Here is a 22,457-nt window from a genome sequence, read left to right on the forward strand (position 1 = left end):
TATTCTCTCAAGTGGAATTTTGCATGTTTAATTTGTTTGTCTCCAAAGTTGAACCAAAGACATTTAAAACTGAACTTGATCACTCTGATTAGGTACATGCAATGCAAGATGAACTCAATGAATTTGAGCGAAACAAAGTATGGAGACTGATTCCTACACCAATGGATGCATCTGTCGTTGGATTGAAGTGGGTTTTCAGAAACAAGATGGACAAAGAACGGAACGTGATCCGAAACAAAGCTAGACTCGTGGTCAAATGTTATTGCCAGGAAGAAGAAATTGACTACAAAGAGACTTTCGTACCCGTTGCTAGATTAGAATCCGTTCGCATCTTCTTGGCATATGCAGCACACAAAAACTTTGAAGTTTTTCAAATGGATGTGAAGTGTGCAATCTTAAATGGCGAATTGGAAGAAACCGTTTATGTGGAGCAACCGTCTGGGTTTATAAATGAAAAATATCCCAATCACTATTACATTCTTGACAAAGCGGTTTACGGTTTAAAGCAATCTCCTAGAGCCTGGTATGAAACTCTTACTCGTTTTCTTAAAATGTCCAAATTCAAGCAAGGATCAGTTGAACCAACCTTCTTTTGCAAGAAAGAAGGTGAAAACTTGATGATCATACAAATTTATGTTGATGACATCATCTTCGGATCTACTAATCCCAGCCTAACAGCTGAGTTCCGAAAGTTGATGGAAACTAAATTTGAGATGAGCTCAGTGGGTCCAATTAACTTTTTTCTTGGATTAAACATTAGACAGGGACCGGAAGGTATTTTCATTAATCGTAAGGCTTAAACGAAAACTCTACTACCCAAGTTTGGAATGATGGGGGAGTCAAATGTGAAGGTGATGTGTGTTTAATGTGTTTATATTTTTATTCAAGTTTTAAATTTATAAAATTTATTCCTTCACTAGACTATTAAACACACTAGGCATTGTACCTAATCATGCAATAGTATAGCAATGGTAAGAATGAGTGTCGAACACAAGGAACGGTGTTTAAATTACTTTAATTTACTATTTAACTAACTATTATTCAAATAAGAAAAGGTATATGTTTTCCTAGTTTTTCAAGACTAGATACTTAATTACCAACTAACTCAAAATTCACTTAATTAAACTAACACTAAAACTAAGCAAGTAGACAAGTATGAATGTACCAAGGTGAGAAAGAGACTTTCGTTTAGCTTCGGATTCGTTGTTATTGTAGTTGATTTATGGAAGTGCAATGGACTTAGTTTCTTTAGTTACCGATTCCTAAGATGAACAAAGTAGTATTCACTAAATTAATCCTTTAGCAAACTAGCTTATTTATTCGGTGATCAGGCAGACAAACTTACTAGCTTACTAGTGTTCAGTTCGAATTGATTAGACTTATAATTAATTTACCAATTTAGTTTGTTGATTCAATTTCATATATGATTTTTCGTCATATATTAGCTCCTATACTCTTTTACCCACTTTTGTACTTAACCCTAGGTTTTATTCAAAACTCTAGTCCTAAAATTTTGCAAATCACAAGATCATAAGATTCAAATCTAATTAATACAGATAATCATACTGACTTAATCAAATTCAGCAATAAATAGAGGAAAGCAATTATCAAAAGTAATTGAGGTTCTTTAATAAGCTAAATCATTAAATAACTAAATCACTAAATCCAAACCAATAAATCAACTAACAATATTCAACTCATCCTAAGTTAAACAAAAGTCATGAGTGTTTAGCTCATGATTTCAGCAAACAAAGTCACTGTAACACCCAAAATCAGGAAGGCCAAGAAGGAAAGAAAACCCTAAGTCAAAGGGTCAACTCGTCGAGTCCAGTGAGGAACTCGGCGAGTCCGAGCGGGATCCGGGTTAAGGAGTAAGTGACCGACTCGGCGAGTCGGCTAAGGGGACTCAACGAGTCTGGTCTGAACGAGGAAAACCCTAATCCCGGGAGTTGTATCCTATATAAAGGGTGTTATGTCCCTCCCTCGGCCTCCATATCATCCTAGAGAACCTGTAAACCCTAGATTTCGTGTGAGCTTCCATCATTTGAGAGAAATAGCTTTGGAGGAAGGAAACTTTGGAAAGGAACTTGAAGATCAAGAAGATTGCTTCAAAGGAAAGGTGTAGATCCGAGATCTACTTCAGTTAGTGTTCATATTGGAGGTAATAAGCTGCTATCTTCCCTCCTTTGCATCTAAATCTATTTTTGTTATGAGATTTGGGGGTTTTATGGTTGTGTGAGACCCAATTCGGGCTTGGGGCTTGGATATGTTGTTGCCACTTTAGATCTAGGGTTGGGATGGTCCAATATGTCATAAAGTATCAGATATTGAGTAGTTGGTGAAGCCCTTTTGTCCTAAAACCTAGCCCTAGTGTGTTTTGAGCCTAGATCTCTTTAGTTATATGTAAAGTTTGCAACTTTATGTGAGGATTGAGCTTTGGAAGTATGGATCTATGATTTGGAGCCCCTGCATGGCTCGAAAAGCCACTGTATGGATTAAGAACTGGAGCGACTCGGCGAGTCACATGGGTGGACTCGGCGAGTTGGTTGAAGTTGGGCAGGAACTCGGCGAGTCTGTTGAAGATTGCCTTGGACTCGGCGAGTCTGTTCTTGGACTCGGTGAGTCAAGTCGAAAAATCCCAAACCCTTCCAGTTAAGACTCAGATCAGTGAGTTGAGTGGGAACTCGGTGAGTTGGACAGGACAGGACTCGGAAATCGGTAGACTTGGCGAGTCATGGACTGACTCGGCGAGTTGAGTCGCGAATGGAAGGACTCTGAGCATATGAACTCGGCGAGTTAGAAGGCAGACTCGGCGAGTAGGGTTGACTTGGATGGTTGACTTTCACCAGGACTTTGACTTTGACTAGTGTGGACTTAGTTGGCTTTCGGGGGATAGTTAGACTAAGTGTTGCATTGATACTGGTATCTCGGGGAGCCAGTGGAGCAGGAGTTTAGAAAGTTGTCGGGCAGCAGCTAGAGGGGTTATCAGCAAGTTCAGCAAGTGTAGGTGAGTTTCCCTTTGTGTGAATGAGTCTAAGGCCACAATGTCGACCCATGTAGTTATGAGTAGAAGACCCGGGGGTTAGCCCTAGGCACCGTATGCTAGTATGATATTCAGGACGAGGTCCAATAATAGTGGGCGGGTGCCAAGGAATGGTTTATATGATAGTTTATACTTGTTGTCTGTGTGATACATGTATGTGCCTGGTAGGGAGGTGAGTGTGGGCGAGGTCCCGTACCTCACCAATAGCAAAGTGTGGATGGCGTTCCACATCTCATTAGCAGCAGAACAGGGGCGAGGCCCAAGTTAGGGAAGGAGTGGGTGTGGGTTGGGCTCGTATCTCACTATCAGTAGGAGCATGGACGGGGTTCCATGACTCATCAGTAGCAGGGCAAGGGCGAGGCCCAGGATAGGCGAGGCCTTAGGACAGGATCCGTTAGTATATGTTTAGCTTATGTGTTGTGATATGTTTATGTGTTATTATATGTTAGCGGGCGAGGCCCAGTGACAGGCGAGGCCTAAGTGAAACAAATCTGTATCCGAGCAGGGCTCGAAGCCAGGCGAGGCCTGGAGCGGCGGGGCCGTTGTAGTGGGCGAGGCCCGAGGTAGGGGCGAGGCCTAGAATAGCGGGCGTGGCCCATTATGTGCAGTATGTTGATGTGCATAGTATGTGGTAGGTTGGGGAACTCACTAAGCTTCGTGCTTATAGTTTTCAGTTTTGGTTTCAGGTACTTCCGGTAGCTGAGGGAAGAGCTCGGGGTGATCGTATGACACACACCATAGATGAAACAACCTGGGAATGTCTTACTCTAATAATGAACTTATGTTTGGAAATTAATACTCTGATTATGTTTTGGATTGATGATTTTGCTTTAAGTAATGTTTTATTAAAATAAATTTATAGTCTTGAATTTTGGGACATTACAGTCACAAAAATGAAATTCATAGTAAAAGACATAGCTAAACCTAATGAAAAATCGAAGTGTAAGTTCAATTTGCCTTAATGCTCCTTCTTCCAAGGTTGTGAATGAAATCCTTTCTTCCCAAGCCTTAATTCCAGTGTTTTTCCTTCAAAAGTATCGAATTCTCCAGAGCCAAAAGTCCTTATTCGGAGGTTTATGTGTTCTATTTATACTTTTCTCGAAATCAGGGCACCACGTCGTGGTCATCATGCTTATCCCGTGATCTCCAAGTCTTCGAAGCTGATCAGGATTCTTCTATTAGATATTAAAATGTTTGACAGATGAATTTTTATTTTTGACTTAGTAGTTTTAGGGTTTTTCATATTTTAAACCCTAGGACTATAAATATTTTAGGTCGTTTTTTTATTTTTGAGGGAGTCTCCTTTTTCCTTTTAATTTTCTTTTTTCTCATTCACAGAAAAAGTGAGAGTTCATCTTTTTCATGTGAGGTTTCTCCATTGTAATCTGATCTGATAATCATATGAATGAAGAAATATTTCACTGGTTCTTTTTTTATTTTGAGATTGATTCATTACTATTCCTAATTTCCGCATTGTCATCTAATATTGTGTGAATCTAGGTTCCTATAATTGGTATCAGAGCTTGATCTTGAAGAATCATCTGTTCTTTCAAGTTTTAAAGATCAGAGGTGACATATTTTCGTATTTGAATCTTTCTCACGAATCTGGTGTAAGTTTTCTAGTTATTCTATGATCTATACTTGAAAATTGCTACATCTTACATCAGATCTGAACAACTTGAGAAGAAACATCCAAGATCCGAAGGGTTATTGAAGAGTTTTTGAATACTTTTTGGTAGATCTGTATTTTCCCTCATCAGATCTACATTAATTCTCTTATAAATCCGTTTTTATTGAAGATACAATGTCACATCTATGTTTTTCTCAGGGGTGGATTTAGGGGGTCACCGGTGGTACCGGCAACCCCTAACTTTTCCGGCCGTAGTGGAAAATTTTTTGAAATTTTTAAAATTTTTTATTTTTTCTGCTATCGTGCAACCCCTAACTTTCTGGTGCACCCCCTGCTATGAAATCTTGCCTCCGCCCCATGCTTCATTTTCTCTTTGTGAAAATATATTTCCTTGATGCATGGCACATTCAAGGATTTCATGAATATGAAACGTTTGCCGCTAATGAAATATATCATCTCATGAAGAATGGTTTGATTACTAAGGATGTATGTGTACAAGACATGTTCAGAAAGTGGCATTCTATAGAGAGTGATACACTTTTGGTACATGAACTGGATGTAATTCATTTGATAGTTAAAGATAAAGAAGAACAACAAATGAAAATGCAACAGAAACAAGAAGTTGTTAAAGATGCCCCAACTTCAGATGAAGATCCCCAAGTAAAAATGGTTGAAAAATCCCTAGAAACAGAGAAAGAGAAAGATGTTGTTGATAAATCTTGTTCTCTAAATGTTGTTGAAGATCCATGCACCAAAGTTCATGATGTTATACCTGAAAAGAAAGAAGATATTGTTAAAGTTCTTCATATTGGTGATACAACAAAGAGAAAGCCTCCAGATATTTCATCTAGATCAAGTAGTTGTTTTGAAGGGATGAAACCTTACAGAAAACCAGCGATTAATGAAGACAAGGTGTACCAAAATCGAAAATCATGGGTATCTAGAAGAAGTGAGAATCACTTCAGAAAGCCATATATGTCTTCATGGACCGGAAACTCATATTTTAAACCAAGATACAAGAAGTTCAAGAAAAAGAAGGGTAAACCTAAGCAAATGTGGGTTCCAAAGAATAGATCCCCTAAACATGAAGCCAAGAAAAACACAGAACTTAGAAAAGGTCTCATGAAAAATTTCATGAAAGAAGATATCTGAAAAAGAAAAGTACTCAACAAACTCAGTTCTGGTTGAATGATATGATAAAGTTTCTTAACTCATTTTCCAGAAGTTCAAAGACTCCAGTGGTTCATATAATCTTTGAAGATAACATTGTCTGGAGTAATCATTTTGGTGAGAAGATGTTTTCAAAAGATCAAAAGTTTTTCCAAACCAACTCTCCATCTTTCAAGCAATTTTGGGTTCCCAAAGTGTCTTGCTAAGTGCCAAGAAGATCTGAGAGAGAAAAAGCTTCAAGTTATATTAAAAGCTCTCTCAAAGAAAACGATCTTTATTTGAAAATAAAATGAAGAAAGAATATGTGAAAAATGAAAATGGAAGCATGGCATGGAACCAAGATTCTCTTGAATGTTTTCATAACCGATGTATTAATTATCGAAGGGGTATTATTGTCCAAGTTGAAGAGCTAGGCCGTAAGTTTGCTCGAAGATAAGTGGATAATCAATTAAAAGTCACCAAGTGGAAAAATGAGAATGGTATTTAATGGCTCATCAAAGACACTGAAAGCATATGTGAGTTATGGATTTTAACCCTATTCTTGGTTATATGGACGTATTGATGGGTGAGAATTAAAATCTTATTTTATTCAAGGAATTGAGGGAAGCCACAACAAGATTATGAATATATGGTTTTCATGAGAATTAAAACAAGAAATAGAAGAGAGCGTTGGGTTTTAGGAACAAAAGTCAAAGAAATATTAAACAATTCAAAGGGGATATGGAAAACTAAAGTCAAGAATCATGTAGGTTTACCCACCGGCTACTAAGTAAGGTTGGACTTTGTACAAAAAAGTACTCCAAGTTTATTGTAGATATGAGATGTGATGACTGCAAACGATACTATTGCTGACTTTGAGTACTTGCTGGTCAGGTACGAAAAAAAAAGCATTGTAACGGTAATATGATCTAAGGCAAAGAGAAATCAATTTTAACGTTGACTTAAAGGAACTTCAAAATATTCCGTTAAAAGCCTTATACCCAGCTGTTAATTTTTTCTTTTGGATGATTTCAACACTAAAAATCTTGCTATTATCCATTGGTTCTTGGTTTTATATGACAATTACCTAGTGGATTTTAGCTTTACGAAGATTTTGTGTTTCCGCATATTTTATTTGAAGACCTCGTGCAAATGTCGAGGGGAGACTGGTGTTTAAAATCATTATATTTTTTATTTTATTTTCATTCATCAGTCTAAACATTTAGGGGAGAATTGTTAGATATTAAAATGTTTGACAGATGAATTTTTATTTTTGAATTAGTAATTTTAGGGTTTTTCATATTTTAAACCCTAGGACTATAAATACTTTAGGTCGTTTTTTTTTATTTTTGAGTGAGTCTCCTTTTTGCTTTTAATTTTTGTTTTTCTCATTCACAGAAAAAGTGAGAGTTCATCTTTTTCATGTGAGGTTTCTCCATTGTAATCAGATCTGAAGATCATATGAATGAAGAAATATTTCATTGATTCTTTGTTTATTTTGAGATTGATTCATTTACTGTTCCTAACTTCCGCATTGTCATCTCATATTGTGTGAATCTGGGTTCCTACATCTTCAAGTCACCTCGTCGTGGTAAGATTACCACGACGTGGTAGGTATATTTTTGTTCATTTTTTAGCTTTGGTTCAAACTTCCATCTTCCAACTTCTTTAATCCAACTTTCAGCTTCCTTTTTGCTCCAAACATGTATTTTAGTCCCTACAACATAAATCATAGCAAATTAAGTATCTTTTGTTCATATAAGGGGCATAAAAGTAATAAAAATATTAATGTATGTTGTATAAATATGTATATAAATATGCACATATCAAAATACTCCATACTAGACTTTTTCTTGCCCCCAAGCAAAACTAAATCTTAGCACCAATATTATATAAGACAATCCTAATCAAACCCAGCCATTATGCCAAGACCGCAACGCATGTATTTGTGTTTAAAAAATTTCCTAAGGACCCCCCTGATCCTAAATACTCACAATCCTCATAAACACTCGTCCACTTCTTTTGAACAATGCTCATTTTATGCATCCCTCCGAATCTATCCGCAGAAAGCTTCCTAACCTCAAGGTATTTTTGGTTGAGCAACCCAAACATACATAATCTAGACAATTACAACTTTTTGATACCACTATAGAGCTTATTTGAATTCTTCACTTCTTTGATAATTGATCTTTGATTTATTTGAATACACCACCTTCTTTGTTTGATTTTTGGGTATCTTCAACTTTTGGAATTTCTTCAGAATTTTGATCTTTGAATCTTCAAACTTTTACTTTATTAGCTCCAAAATTCTTACAACTTTTTCTTGTAATTCTCTTTTTTTTTACATGTATCTCACTCTTTTTTCACCCATATCCTACATGCTTAAGCAGGGGCGCTCAACTTCAACCTTTATTGGTTAAAGTTATTAGTTTTCCTGGATATATTTCAGGTTTAGGCTGCTAAACATATTGCATCCCTCAATCTAAGCGAGGTTGTGTTTTTGTCCCATGATTTCACTAGAATAAAGGGGGCCACAAATGCACCAGAACGTATATAAGCTCAACTAAACATTTGAGTCTTCATAGAATCATCAAACATAATACTAGCATAAAGCCTAATTGCTTTACCAAAATTTTCTAAGTTAAATCCTAGCAAATTTATGCAAAAATTTTAATATTATACCTAAAATTAAGATTCTAAATTCACTAATATAATCAACCCCCTACCCCACACTTGTTTTATGCAATGCCCTCATTGCGTAGTATGTAAAACATAAAATTAAAAAGAGGGAGAAAAAGAACAAACTCCCCTGGGATAGAAGATGAAACTCGACTGATGGAAAGGACTTGTAGCTTGCTCGAATGTGTGGACACGGAAGTGGAAAAAAAAACATGGCAACCTCCTTATGCTTTGAAAAACTCCCCCACGTCAAGGGAAAGTGTGAACCATGTCGTGCCAGCCGGGATAGTTCATCATTAATGCCTGAAAACAAAATTCAATGGCATGGGAACAACTCATCCATACCATGAGAATGAATATAACGCTACTCGTAACACAGAGACTACTGGAAGTATGAGATCGGGCTTGAAAACTGACTCAAAAGGCACCACGTCGCGGTAGATATCACCACCATGTGGTAAAGGGAACATAATACTTTTTTTTGGATTTTATATTGTGACAACACGGCGTGGTTGAGATTACCACGTCGTGGTGGTGCCAAAAACTGATATTCTGTTGTCGATTTGAACTGATACGCGAACTAAATGTGACACCAACTCGTGCATAAAGCTATAGGACTTGACCCTTCATTCTATGACTCAATTAAACACCCGCAAAAACGTTCTCAATTTGTGCTTCTCTCGACGTACTCTAAGCCTTCACTACAACGAACACTCTTTTGCCAAATTTACCCTTACTCGGACTTGATAATATAACCTGCAACTAAGACAAAGAAAAAGGTAATAAAAGTAGGAAACATATTGTAAACAACCAAACATCCACCAAATTGTTCAAAAACCACAAAACAAACCAAACTAAACACACAAAAGAAAAAGAAAAGGAAAAAAGAAAAGCAAACTCTAATGACGGGTTGCCTCCCGCAAGCGATTCTTTTTGTGCGAGTCTTGAGCTGGACTCCCAACTTAATAAACTTCCAATAAACTCAATGCCAATCCATCCATTGCATTAAATATATTTTCTTTGGACCAATTTTTAAAATTTGGCTCTTCGCTTCAAAAATTGGCCAAACGAGCTTTAATTCATGTAACCCAAGAATCTTAACAACGGTTGGATACTAATAAAAAATGGATCGTGCTTTAGAACTTTCTCCAAAGTTGGAATCGTCACCGCATGCTTCGAAATACAAACTGGAAATACAGGGGACCATGTCATGGTAACGGTCAAACCACAGGTTGGTTTCTGCAATTCAGCTTGTCCGTGTTCTTCATCTGACCCTTCTGCCAGCAATCTTTCCAGCTCCTCCAAATCTCTTTCTGGATTAAATTCTTCATCTTGTATATCTAGCTCTTGTAACTCAGATTGCTCTTGTTTATTAGGCAAGATGTTATCTAACCATCTTCCAAATTTCTTCAAATCGTCATCTAATTCATATTCCTCATATTCTTTCTCAATTTCCTGTACTACTTCTTCAAGAAAAGCATCAAGAGCATCGAGATTTAGGAAATACATAATAAATAAATTTAAAAAATAAAAATTAAAGTTCTACTGTTACGACGCCACGACGTGATACAAATTACCACGACGTGGTGAGTCAAAAAGACAAAAAAAAAATCTAAATTAAATTAAAACAAATAAAGAGCAAATAATCCTAATATAGCAGATAAAAGTAACTAAACGGAACCGTTCCCCGGCAACGGCGCCAAAAACTTGATGTGTGTTTAATGTGTTTATATTTTTATTCAAGTTTAAATTTATAAAAGTTATTCCCTTCACTAGACTATTAAACACACTAGGCAGTGTACCTAATCGTGTAATAGTATAGCAATGGTAAGAACGAGTGTCGAACACAAGGAAAGGTGTTTAATTTACTTTAATTTACTATTTAACTAACTATTAATCAAATTAGAAAAGGTATATGTTTTCCTAGTTTTGCAAGACTAGATACTTAATTACCAACTAACTTAAAATTCACTCAATTAAACTAACACTAAAACTAAGCAAGTAGACAAGTATGAATGTACCAAGGTGAGAAAGAGACTTTCATTTAGCTTTGGATTCGTTGTTATTGTAGTTGATTTATGGAAGTACAATGGACTTAGTTTCTTTAGTTACCGATTCCTAAGATGACCAAAGTAGTATTCACTAAATTAATCCTTTAGCAAACTAGCTTATTTATTCGGTGATCAGACGGACAAACTTACCAGCTTACTAGTGTTCAGTTCGAATTGATTAGACTTATAATTAATTGACCAATTTAGTTTGTTGATTCAATTTCATATATGATTTTTCGTCATATATTAGCTCCTATACTCTTTTACCCACTTTTATACTTAATCCTAGGTTTTATTCAAAACTCTAGTCTTACAATTTTGCAAATCACAAGATCATAAGATTCAAATCTAATTAATAGAGATAGTCATACTAACTTAATCAAATTCAACAATAAGTAGAGGAAAGCAGTTATCAAAACTACTTGAGCTTCTTTAATAAGCTAAATCAATAAATAACTAAATCACTAAATCCAAACCAATAAATCAACTAACAATATTCACCTCATCCTAAGCTAAACGAAAGTCATGAGTGTTTAGCTCATGATTTCAGCAAACAAAGCCACAAAAATGAAATTCATAGTAAAAGACATAGCTAAACCTAATGAAAAATCGAAGTGTAAGTTCAATTTGTCTTAATGTTCCTTCTTCCAAGGTTGTAAATGAAATCCTTGCTTCCGAAGCCTTAATTCCATTGTTTTGCCTTCAAAAGTATTGAATTCTCTAGAGTCAAAAGTCCGAATTCGGAGGTTTATGTGTTCTATTTATACTTTTCCCGAAATTAGGGCACCACGTTGTGGTGAATCCACCACGTCGGGGTCATCATGTGTATCCCGTGATCTCCAAGTCTTCGAAGTTGATCGGGATTCTTCAAGTTACCTCGTCGTGGTGAGATTACCACGACGTGGTAGGTATATTTTTGTTCATTTTTTAGCTTTGGTTCTAACTTCCATCTTCCAACTTCTTTAATCCAACTTCCAGCTTCCTTTTTGCTCCAAACATGTTTTTTAGTCCCTACAACATGTTAGATATATGGTTTAGTGGCACATGGAAATCTGAGAATCGTGATAATCACTTTAAAATCGAAGTATGTGGATGGTACTCCCAAATCCTCAATTGGATAAGACTCAGATAAGATCAGAGAGAAAAGAAAGAGAGAATGTGATGGTGTAATTTCGTGAGTACCAGAAAAGTGACTAAAATTGGTTATAAACCTTCCTTATCTGAAAAAACTGTCAAAACTGTATCCGGGTTTTTTTGTAAGGATAAATGCAAAGTCAAAATCGGGTCAAATATTCAAAATTTGGATTTTCTAATGCATTTTTAATAGAAAAATATAACCTAAATAAAAATTTCCCCTTGGACCCCAGCCAGGGGCTCTACCCCTTGGACCTCGCCAGGGGTTGCCGCCCCTTGGACCCCGCTCCCAGGGGCGTTGCCCCCGGACCCCCGTTCGTTCAGGGGCTTCTCCCCTAAATGAGAGTATACTTTGATACTTAATCAAACTTAAACAAGTGTGTACTCCACACCTTCCTTACTTGTTTAATATTTATTAAGATCAATTTTAGTCAACAAAGTAATCCTATTACACTTAAATTACATTGTTGATCACAAATCACCAACAAACCTCCCTCATTTAAGTGTAATCTTGATTAACTTAAAATGAAACATAACACCAACAAAACTGATGCATAAATGAAATGTCGTGACGATTGAATTTCACATTAGTATATTATATAATCCAAATATTCGAGTATCAGGGTATCACTAAGGATTGAACCCTTTCTATCCATAGTGAATACATGAAGATAATACACACAACAGTTTATATTCTCATAAGTTCTAACTTAACACTATATTTTACTAGCTTGTCTCCCATCCTTCAATAAGCATCTCAAAGCCAAGTCCTAACTTCTTGAAGCAGCTAAACTTCATGCTTATATAGGTAGTTCTTTTATTCTTGCACCTGCAAATGCAATTTTTCAAAAGAACTATTAAGAATATAAATTCAACCTCCTTAGCTTGCAGTACTGAACACATACCTTGGGATGATGATAATAATGTGTTCCAATCTTCAAATATCAAGCTTTCCACATTGAATTCAACATCTAATATTACATTAGATGGGAATTAGGTATCTCAATATAATAGATTTTAAGTTCACTTTAAACCCATCCCTACAGCCGCCTTGTGCACAAGATCTTTAGCTAAGCCTTTTGTTAGATGATCGGCTAAATTAAATTAAGTTCTTACAAACTCCACAGATATCACACCAGTCATGATGAGCTCACGAATCATGCTATATCTAACACCTAAATGTCTACATTTCGCATTGTACACTTGACTATAAGCCTTAGCCAAGGTAGCAGCACTATCACATCTGATAGAAATGGTAGATATCGGTTTAGGCCATAATGGAATTTCATAAATCAAATTCCTTAGCCATTCAACTTCTTTACCAGCAGCAGACAATGCAACAAACTCAGACTCCATGGTTGAGTTAGTAATACATGTATGTTTCTTAGATGCCCAAGAAATGGCACCTCCTCCAAGAAGAAACACCCAACCACTTGTAGAGGAGTGATCGTCTAAATTGTTAATCCAGCTGGCATCTGAATAACCTTCCAAAACAGAAGGATATCCACTATAAGTTAAACCGTAATTCATGGTCCCTTTCAAGTACTTGAATACTCTACTCACAACTTGCCAATGATGTGAACTAGGATTACTAGTATATCTACTAAGCCTTTCCACAACATATGCTATATCAGGCCTAGTACTAATCATTACATACATTAGACAACCAATAGCCCTTGAGTATTCTAGTTGAGACACTAGAGATCCTTTATTAGGTAGAAGCTTAAGACTAGGATCTATAGGAGTGCTAACAGGAGAACATTTCTCAAAGTTAAACTTTTTCAATATCTTCTCAATATAATGAGATTGAGAAATTGAAATCCCATTGTTTCCTTTTCTAATTCTTATACCTAGAATTACCTCAGCCTCCCCCATGTATTTCATATCAAAACTAGATGATAAGAATTTCTTGGTTTTATTAACTTCTTCTAAATCAGTACCAAAAATCAACATATCATCTACATATAAGCAATTCATGACTCCTTTACCAGAAGTATCAAATTTTCTATATACACACTTGTCAGCTTGGTTTAATGCAAAACCATTAGACAAGACAACATCATCAAACTTTTGATGCCATTGTTTTGGTGCTTGGTTTAAACCATATAATGATTTCTTCAACTTTCACACTTTGTGTTCATTTCCAGGCATCACAAACCCTTCAGGTTGTTTCATGTATATTTCCGCATCCAAGTCACCATTCAAGAATGCAGTTTTCACATCCATTTGGTGAATCACAAGATTATGTATAGTTGCAAGAGCTAATAATAATCTAATAGTAGAAATTCTGGCTACAGGAGCATAAGTATCAAAGAAACCAATGCCTTCCTTTTGTCTGAAGCCTTAGATAACCAATCAGGATTTATATTTATCAATTATGCCATCCACCTTCATTTTTTCTTTTGAGGATCCATTTACATCCTAATGCCTTGCAACCAGGAGGTAAATCAGCCAATACCCAAGTATTGTTTTGCATGATAGAATCAATCTCATCATGAATTGCCTCTTTCCAGAAATGAACATCCCTAGAAGCCATAGCTTCACTAAAAGTCTTTGGATCCTCTTCAATATTAAAACAATATTGATGTTGAGAAATAGTCTCATTCCTTGTTCCTTCAACTAAATATAGTTGAAAATTAGATCCGAAATACTTAGCTTTTCTAGCTCTGGTGCTTTTCCTAGGTTCAGGTACAGAACTTGCACCACCAAAAACATCTTCAGCTTTAGTAGTACTCTTGCTGGAAGATTGATGAATCATGTCCCTTGGTCTAGGTATAGATGTAAATCTTTCTTCATCAAAGATAGCATCTCTTGACTCTATCACTGTGTTTACAGACACAAAGTCATTAGATTCTAAAACATAGAATCTATATGCTTTGGAATGCTCAGCATATCCAATAAAGATACAATCTATACCTCTCTCACCCAATGTTTTCCTTTTGGGTTCAATGAGCCTTACAACTGTTCTACAACCCCAAACTTTGAGATAACCCAAATTTGGTACCTTTTTATACCAAAGTTCATATGGAGTATTCTTACTCCTTTTATTTGGAGTTCTATTCAAGATATAACATGCAGTTAACATTGCCTCACCCCAATACCCTTCACTTAAACCAGAATATGACAACATGGAATTAACCATTTCTTTCAAAGTCATATTCTTCCTTTCAGCTACACCATTTTGTTGTGGTGTATATGGAGCTGTGGTTTGATGTATTATTCCAGTTGATTCAAAATAAACTGGATCATAATACTGACCACCTTTGTCAGTACGCAATACTTTTATTAATTTATTTTTATGAAGCTCAACTTGTTGTTTATAAATTTTAAATTTATCAAGTGCTTCATCCTTAGAATGTAGCAAATAGATATAACAATATCTAGATGCATCATCAATAAAAGTAATAACATACTTCTTGTTTCCAAGGGAAGGTGTTGCATGGAAATCACATAAATCACTATGTATAAGATCCAACACCTTGCTTTCCCTAACAACATCTTTGAAAGGTTGTCTAGTGATTTTAGTTAGCATGCATGTTTTACATTTTTCATTATTTTGCATATAAAAAACATGAATTAAACTCATTTTAGACAAGTCTTTTAATCTCTTGTAATGAATGTGTCCGAGTCTAGCATGCCATAATTCAGATTTATGAAAATTATTGCTAGTACTACTAGAAGCCATGCAAACAGAATTATCACTAGAAGTATAATTAATATTAATCATAATGATTCCATTACATATATAGCCAAATCCTATGAAAGAACCATGTCTTGACAAGATATACTTGTCACTTTCTAACACTTGTTTGTAACCACAATTATTTAATACAATTTTAGACACGAGATTCTTACGAATCCCTGGAACATATAAAAAATTGTTCAAACACAAACATTTCCCAGAAGTAACAGTAAGTAAAACAGATCCTATGCCCTTGATTGGTTCAGTTGCAACATTTCCCATCTTCAAAACAGATCCATCTTCAATTGGTTGAAAGTCCTTGAACCAATATAGATCTTTGCAAACATGACTTAATGCTCCCGAATCAACCCACCATGCAACTTTATCATCCTGCACATAAAATGCTTCAGAAATCACATAAATATAATTCCAAATATATTTAGAATTCTACAGTGGAACAGAAATCTGACCTTGTTGCTTTTTTGGATCCTTGGATCCACTTGGTCCAGCACCATCCATATTCACTTTGCGAAGACGACAATCTTTCTTGAAGTGGCCCGGTTTGTTACAATTGCAACAAACCAACTTAGCCTTCTTGTTGGAAGACTTGTCATCCTTTCCTTTAAACTTCCTTTTTCCATTAGACTTCTTTTGATTCTTTGATCCTTCTCTATCCACCATGTTCACAGAAGAGGAACCAACTTGGTTCTTGCCTTTGGGATTGTTATCAAGTTCTTGAGTCCTTACGGACTCTTCAATCCTTAAATGGATTCCAAGTTGAGTCAAAGTCAATTCCTCTTTGTTATGTTTCAGATTGTGTTTAAAATCCTTCCAGGAAGGGAGCAGTTTGTTAATGATCACACCCACATCAATGGCTTCATCCATTTTCAGATTGTGTTCAGCAAACTGTCCCAGGATCCTTAACATTTCATGGTATTGTTCCATAACAGGCTTGGGGTCAAGCATCTTGTAACCCATAAAGTTAATGACAAGAAACTTCTTGCTAGAAGCATCTTCAGCCATATACATGGATTCAAGAGAATCCCATAGTTCTTTTGCAGATTCGAAATTTTGATAGATATCAAAAAGAGAGTCAGACATACCATTGAGAATATGACCACGACATATGTAATCATCATTTTCCCACTTTGACCTTCTTCTTGTTGCCTCCAAAGGTTCATCTTCAACAGATTCTGGTAAGACTGGCATCAAAATACTCAGAACATACACCACTTTCAGAGTGGTAAGGAGAAACTTCATCTTCTTCTGCCATCTACGAAAATCTTGCCCTTCAAACTTGTTCAGTTTTTCAAACTTACTTGTCATTTCATTCACAGAATCACCACCTGCCATGATCATAGTTTACTTTGATTTTTGTTAGATATATGGTTTAGTTGCACTTGGAAATCTAAGAATCGTGATAATCACTTTCAAATCGAAGTATTTGGGTGGTACTCCCTAATCCTCAATTGGATAAGACTCAGATAAGATCAGAGAGAAAAAACAGAGATAATGAGATGGTGTAATTTCGTGAGTACTAGAAAAGTGACTAAAATTGGTTATAAACCTTCCTTATCTGAAAAAATTGTCAAAACTGTCATATAACAGTTTTTCTTAACTGTAAAAACTGTTATAAATTCGGGTTTTGTATAAGGATTAATGCAAAGTCAAAACCGGCTCAAATATTTAAAATTTGGATTTTCTGATGCATTTTTAATAGAACAATATAACCTAAATAAAAATTTCCCATTGGACCCCGCAAGGGGCTGCCGCCCCTTGGACCTCGCTCCCAGGGGCGCTGTCCCCGGACCCCCGTTCGTTCAGGGGCTTCGCCCCTAAATGACAATATACTTTGATACTTGATCAAACTTAAAAAAGTGTGTACTCAACACCTTCCTTACTTGTTTAATATTTATCAAGATCTATTTTAGTCAACAAAGTAATCCTATTACACTTAAATAACATTATTGATAACAAATCACCAACACAACATAATTCATAGCATATTAAGTATCTTTTGTTCATATAAGGGCATAAAAGTAATAAAAATATTAATGTATGTTGTATAAACATGTATATAAATATGCACATATCAGAAGGTTCCTATGGCGTTTGGCATGAAGTTAGCACCTTCTCTAGAAAAAACGGTTGCTGACATGACCCTCTATCGCCAAATGATAGGGTCTTTAATGTATCTAACAGCTAGTCGACCAGATATAATGTTTTATGTCTGCTATTATGCTAGGTTTCAAGCTAATCCACGCAAACCTCACATGATGGTTGTGAAGTATATTTTTCGATATCCGAAGCGAACCTCATCTCTCGGTTTATGATACCCACCGAAATCAGGATTCTTCATACAAGCATTTTCAAATGCTGATTTAGGGGGTTGCGGTTTAGACAAAAAAAAAGCACAACTGGTGGTTGCCAATTTCTCAATGGCAAGCTGGTGAGTTGGCAATCAAAGAAAAAAACATGCGTTTCGTTGTCAACAGTTGAGGCTGAATACATTGCTGCAACTTCCTGCACATCTCAAGTCATTTGGATTCAAAGCCAACTTCGCGACTATGGCTTAAATATGAAAAGAATCCCTCTCTATTGTGACTCCGAAAGTGCCATTCGCATATGTCACAACCCAATGCAACACTCAAAAACGAAACACATAGCACTGAGGTATCACTTTATCAAGGATCATGTGGAAGATGGCAACGTTGAGATTCATTTTGTAAGATCTGCTGATCAATTGGCTGACATATTCACCAAGGCCTTACCTGAAGCAACATTTAATAGAATCCATCAACGGCTGGGAATGATGGAAGCTGATTCTGTACCAAATCCACAATCGCATTCATAAAATGTTCATTGCGAATCGGTGCGAACGTTCGCAAGCTTTCACAGTCCACTGTTCATTAACAATTTGATTTATTAATGCGAATCAATGTGAACGTTCGCAGTGGTTCGCATGGCATTGTTAATTGATGGTTTGGTGTCTCAAATATCCTTTTGTATATTTTGTATATCTTTTCTTATCTCTTTGTTCAATTTTCTTATCTTATCTCTGTTTTCAAAATTGTTTAGCACTGTGAATCGTTGTGAACGTTCGCAACCTTTCGCAGTCAACTGTTCATTACTTGTCTTATTACTGCGAATCGGTGCGAATGTTCACAGCCTTTCGTAGTCCATTGTTCATTATCTATTTGCTTTTTCCTTATTTTCATAAAAATCCAAAATCCAAAATTAATTTATGTGCTTTATTTTACTGCATTTCAAAAACATCAAAATCACAAAAATATTTTTATCTTTTGCTCATTTTCTTTGCACACCAAGATCATAAACGAAGACGTTCGCAATGTCTATCTACTTGTGTTATGGGGCAGGTATGACTCTTGTTACTTATGTATTAGCTAAATGTCCCTAGAAGCATGCTGTTGTATGTTGACCTAAGCCTCAACGACTCGACTGTGAAGCTTTAATGAATTGATTTCACCAATCAATCCTACCCAATCAGGTTGCGAATTCACATTAGTCATGAGCTACCTTACTCTTCTCGCATTGAGTTAAGAGTTATTTTCATTGTCACATTCGCGTTGGAAAGGTACTTTCGCTTTCTTGTAACCATCTTCTCTCTTCTCCATCACTTTCGCATTCATCAATATAACCCTTGAGTCTCTCAACTATTACCACTGACGTTTATGGTTATGCAAACATTTGTGTTAATGATCTTAGTATTGTTCTACCACAAACTATGTGAAACCCAAAATTCAATACTCATAATGAATTGACGGTGAACGATCACATGTTCTAGTTTTCACCGAAGAATTAACGAAACCACTTTCATGAGAGGTACCATGAAATCTCTTTTTATTTTTTGCATGATCTTTATGAAATTGTCTTTCACCAAGACTTTTCTACCTAAAAGATACAGTTTTTTTTTTTGAGATTTTTATATTATTCCAAGTCAATGACAATAAATTCTCAACCTACTCGTTCAACTCATTACACTGGTCACATGAGTACCTTTTCCAACTTTCGCACTTATGTCAATTTCGTAGTTTGGTTAACAGATAAACCACCTTTTCCAGACATACATAAAGGATGCCTTTCAGTGTTTCTTATCAAACAACTGATCATATTCAACAGGAAACCGAACAGACACTTCTTAGTCTCTCTTGACTATGAAGAAAGAGATCTTTGCCTGGGATCAACCGTTTTCTGTCACACATGTGACATCACATCATCCCAGATATAAACTTTGTTTTATTTCTTTTTCTTTGACACTCTTGCATGAAGATCCTTGTGAGTTTCAAAAGTCTAGTTCGTGGTTTCATTTAACTTTCATGTTCGAAGTCATATCATTAAACGTAATTTCCTTACTGCGAAAGAAGATAGGATGATGCGGCAAATTTTAAAAGGATCTGAATTCAAATGGGCACGTGAAAAGTTGAGCGGACAGCTATTCTTACGTCGTGTGATGTATGCCTCTCACTTGTCATAGCTGTCAAATCGCGCTTTTTCAGGAGACGGTTCAGTTCTCGAAGTTCTCTCTCCGGATTTCTCTCACCAAATCAAATCATATAAAAGGATTTTGACGGTTAATTATTTCCTTACCACTTTCAAAATTCTCTCAAAGATTTTTGGCGATTCAAAGGCTCTCTACTATTCAACTTCTTCAAAGCTTCATCAATGGCGACTTCATCTGAGAATCAGTCTATTCAAGATCAAACCGCTCATTCTACACTTCTTTCAGTGAAGCAACATCAGAATCTCATCATCGATTTGAATCCGGTAAAATATGATGCCTTTCTTTTACCTATGATCGAGGGCCTAATATACTCTCCTCTTACGATTGCAATGACTCAAGTTGAGAATGTCCCTCTCTCGATTCTCTCCAAAGCTTATACTACTGCAAACTATGTCAAGAACAAGCAACGGATTTATTTCGATATCTATAATCACACTACATTGATTTCCAAGACTCGTTTCTATAATCTGCTAGGGCTTCCACAATCTGAAAAACTGATCAATCCGGAAACCATCTCCAACGCAGATATCTTGGCAATGTTCTATCAAATGGGATACAAGGAGACGCTCATAGCTGTATCAAAATTCAAGAAACCCAATCTTCCACCAACTTGGAATGCCCTTTTCACTATCTTGTTCAAATCCTTTTATGAAAGGGTCATAGGAAATGACTGTGCAAGCAAGCTCTTCATGAGGGAAATGTATGGCCTATACATTGGTGAAAACATCGAATACAGTTCTATCTTCTGGGCTTAATTCGTGCTGAGCACTCTTTCAGTTACTCGTCACAGTGAGATCTCCTGTGTGAGATTTTGGATCGTGGTTATCAACATAGCTATTAAACAGCTCAACATTATAGTGCTCTTACTCCTTCAGGTCCTCGTCCTTCAACTGATGAATTCCAAGCCATTTTTGCTGAGGTTGATAAACCTAAGAAAGGGGGCAAAGGGTCCAAGAGACCTACCAAGAAAGATTTTATGAAAGAAGGACCTTCTGTGGCTCTGAAACCTCCATCTCAGAAGCGAAAAGCTCCTACTACTTCTACTACTGCACCAAAGTAAAGGAAACAACCCGCAAGAAGGCGAACGTCTCCTACTCCAACTCCTTCTCAGAGTGAAGATGGAAATTTGGATTCTGAGACCGAGTCAGAGATTCACGTTGAGGAGGATCCCCCTGTTCGCAATGAGGAAGCTGAACCCATTCACACTGAGGAAGAAGAACAAGTTCGCACTGAGGAAGTAGAACAAGTTCGCACTGATCGTGAGGTAACTCCCCCCATTAATGATATGTTCCTTCTCCACCTCCCTCACCAAAAACAACTACTTATATACTAATCACCATTGCTCCTCTCCCATTTGTATCATCTCAAACACCCACAACGATTCCAGTTTTCATACCTATTTTCACCGATTCCAAACTTCCACCCCAAACCTCTACTGCACCTGAATGTTCAGTCAACGTATCTAATACGGGGGCTAACACTTCAGGTTTTTAAACCCATGTTACACCACCCATCTCTCCCATTTGCACTGATGATCCGGAAATGCTTTTTGGAGATGATGACGATCATGATTTGGAAGCTTTCTCTTTCAGTCCTTTTCAAATAAGCGTTGATAATGAAGATGATGTCTCTACTTCAAAAGTGGAGTTCAAATCTATTCATGAGAAGCTTTCTCATCCAGCGTTTCCTCTTCTGAAGCTTATTCAAAAGTTGCGGTTGAAGCAATCCTTGAGAGAGTCACAAAGGAACATATTGTCAACACTTCTACTTTCTTCAAGGCATTTTATGACTCTGTTCTTGTTTTCAAGGAAACGACTGAAAAAGTCGATAAACTAATTGCTGATACAAGGGAATTCATGGACAATTACGAAGTTACCTAAAACAACAACACCTCAACAACGAACAAGTCCATTCAAAATGTTGGTGCCATGTTCAAAGAAGAGAAGGCGAGCTTTGCTAAACTTCGCACCGCGTTCAAGTCCGATCATGAAGCATTCCAGACTGCTATCGATGCGAAACTCTTAAAGCTTTAAGCAGACTTGGCAATGGAGAGCAAGGTCATGGATGCTCTCGCACTCAAAGAGGAAAAATGTAAGGTGTTGGAAACCAAACTTCACTACACTCAAAAGTAGGTCGATGATTTGCTAGCAGAGAAAGCATTCACACGAAGTTGTATTTCTAATGTTAATGGACTGCTATATGATATCATTGAGACCCGTGATCCCATGATTTCCATCACAGTCTGAAAGCATCTTCTTGAAAAGCTCAGACTGGTGTTCGCAATGTTGCACCGTTTGGAGGGTGTTTTGATGCCGATGTCTTTTTCGAAACAAGGGGGAGAAGGGAGTTCTAAAGTTAATTCAGATGATGTCAAACTCAAAGTTTCAGTTAAACCTCCTGTAATCAAGCAAGATCCAAAAGACAAGAAAACGTTATTCAGCAATGAACCAATCATTGATGATAGTGAAGACGAAGAGCCTGATGAAGCTGAGCTTAAAAGGTAGAAGGATTGCGACGCAGAGATTGATGAACATACTCGCATCGTCGGAGAGGCTAAAGAAAAAGAA

General features: G+C 36.5%; 1 long non-coding RNA gene across 1 annotated transcript; it reads right to left on the minus strand.

Moving 5' to 3' along the window:
- Positions 1-5,128: 5,128 nt before the first annotated feature.
- Positions 5,129-6,482, minus strand: LOC145094686 (uncharacterized). Its single transcript, XR_013703491.1, has 2 exons — positions 5,559-6,482; positions 5,129-5,445 (listed from the first exon to the last, which is right to left on the minus strand). It is a non-coding gene; the product is annotated as an uncharacterized LOC145094686 (long non-coding RNA).
- Positions 6,483-22,457: the final 15,975 nt, after the last annotated feature.

The sequence above is a fragment of the Lactuca serriola genome, chromosome 3 (genome assembly GCF_051521515.1).
Source record: "Lactuca serriola cultivar US96UC23 chromosome 3, Lser_US96UC23_V15, whole genome shotgun sequence".
Lineage (NCBI taxonomy): Eukaryota > Viridiplantae > Streptophyta > Magnoliopsida > Asterales > Asteraceae > Lactuca > Lactuca serriola.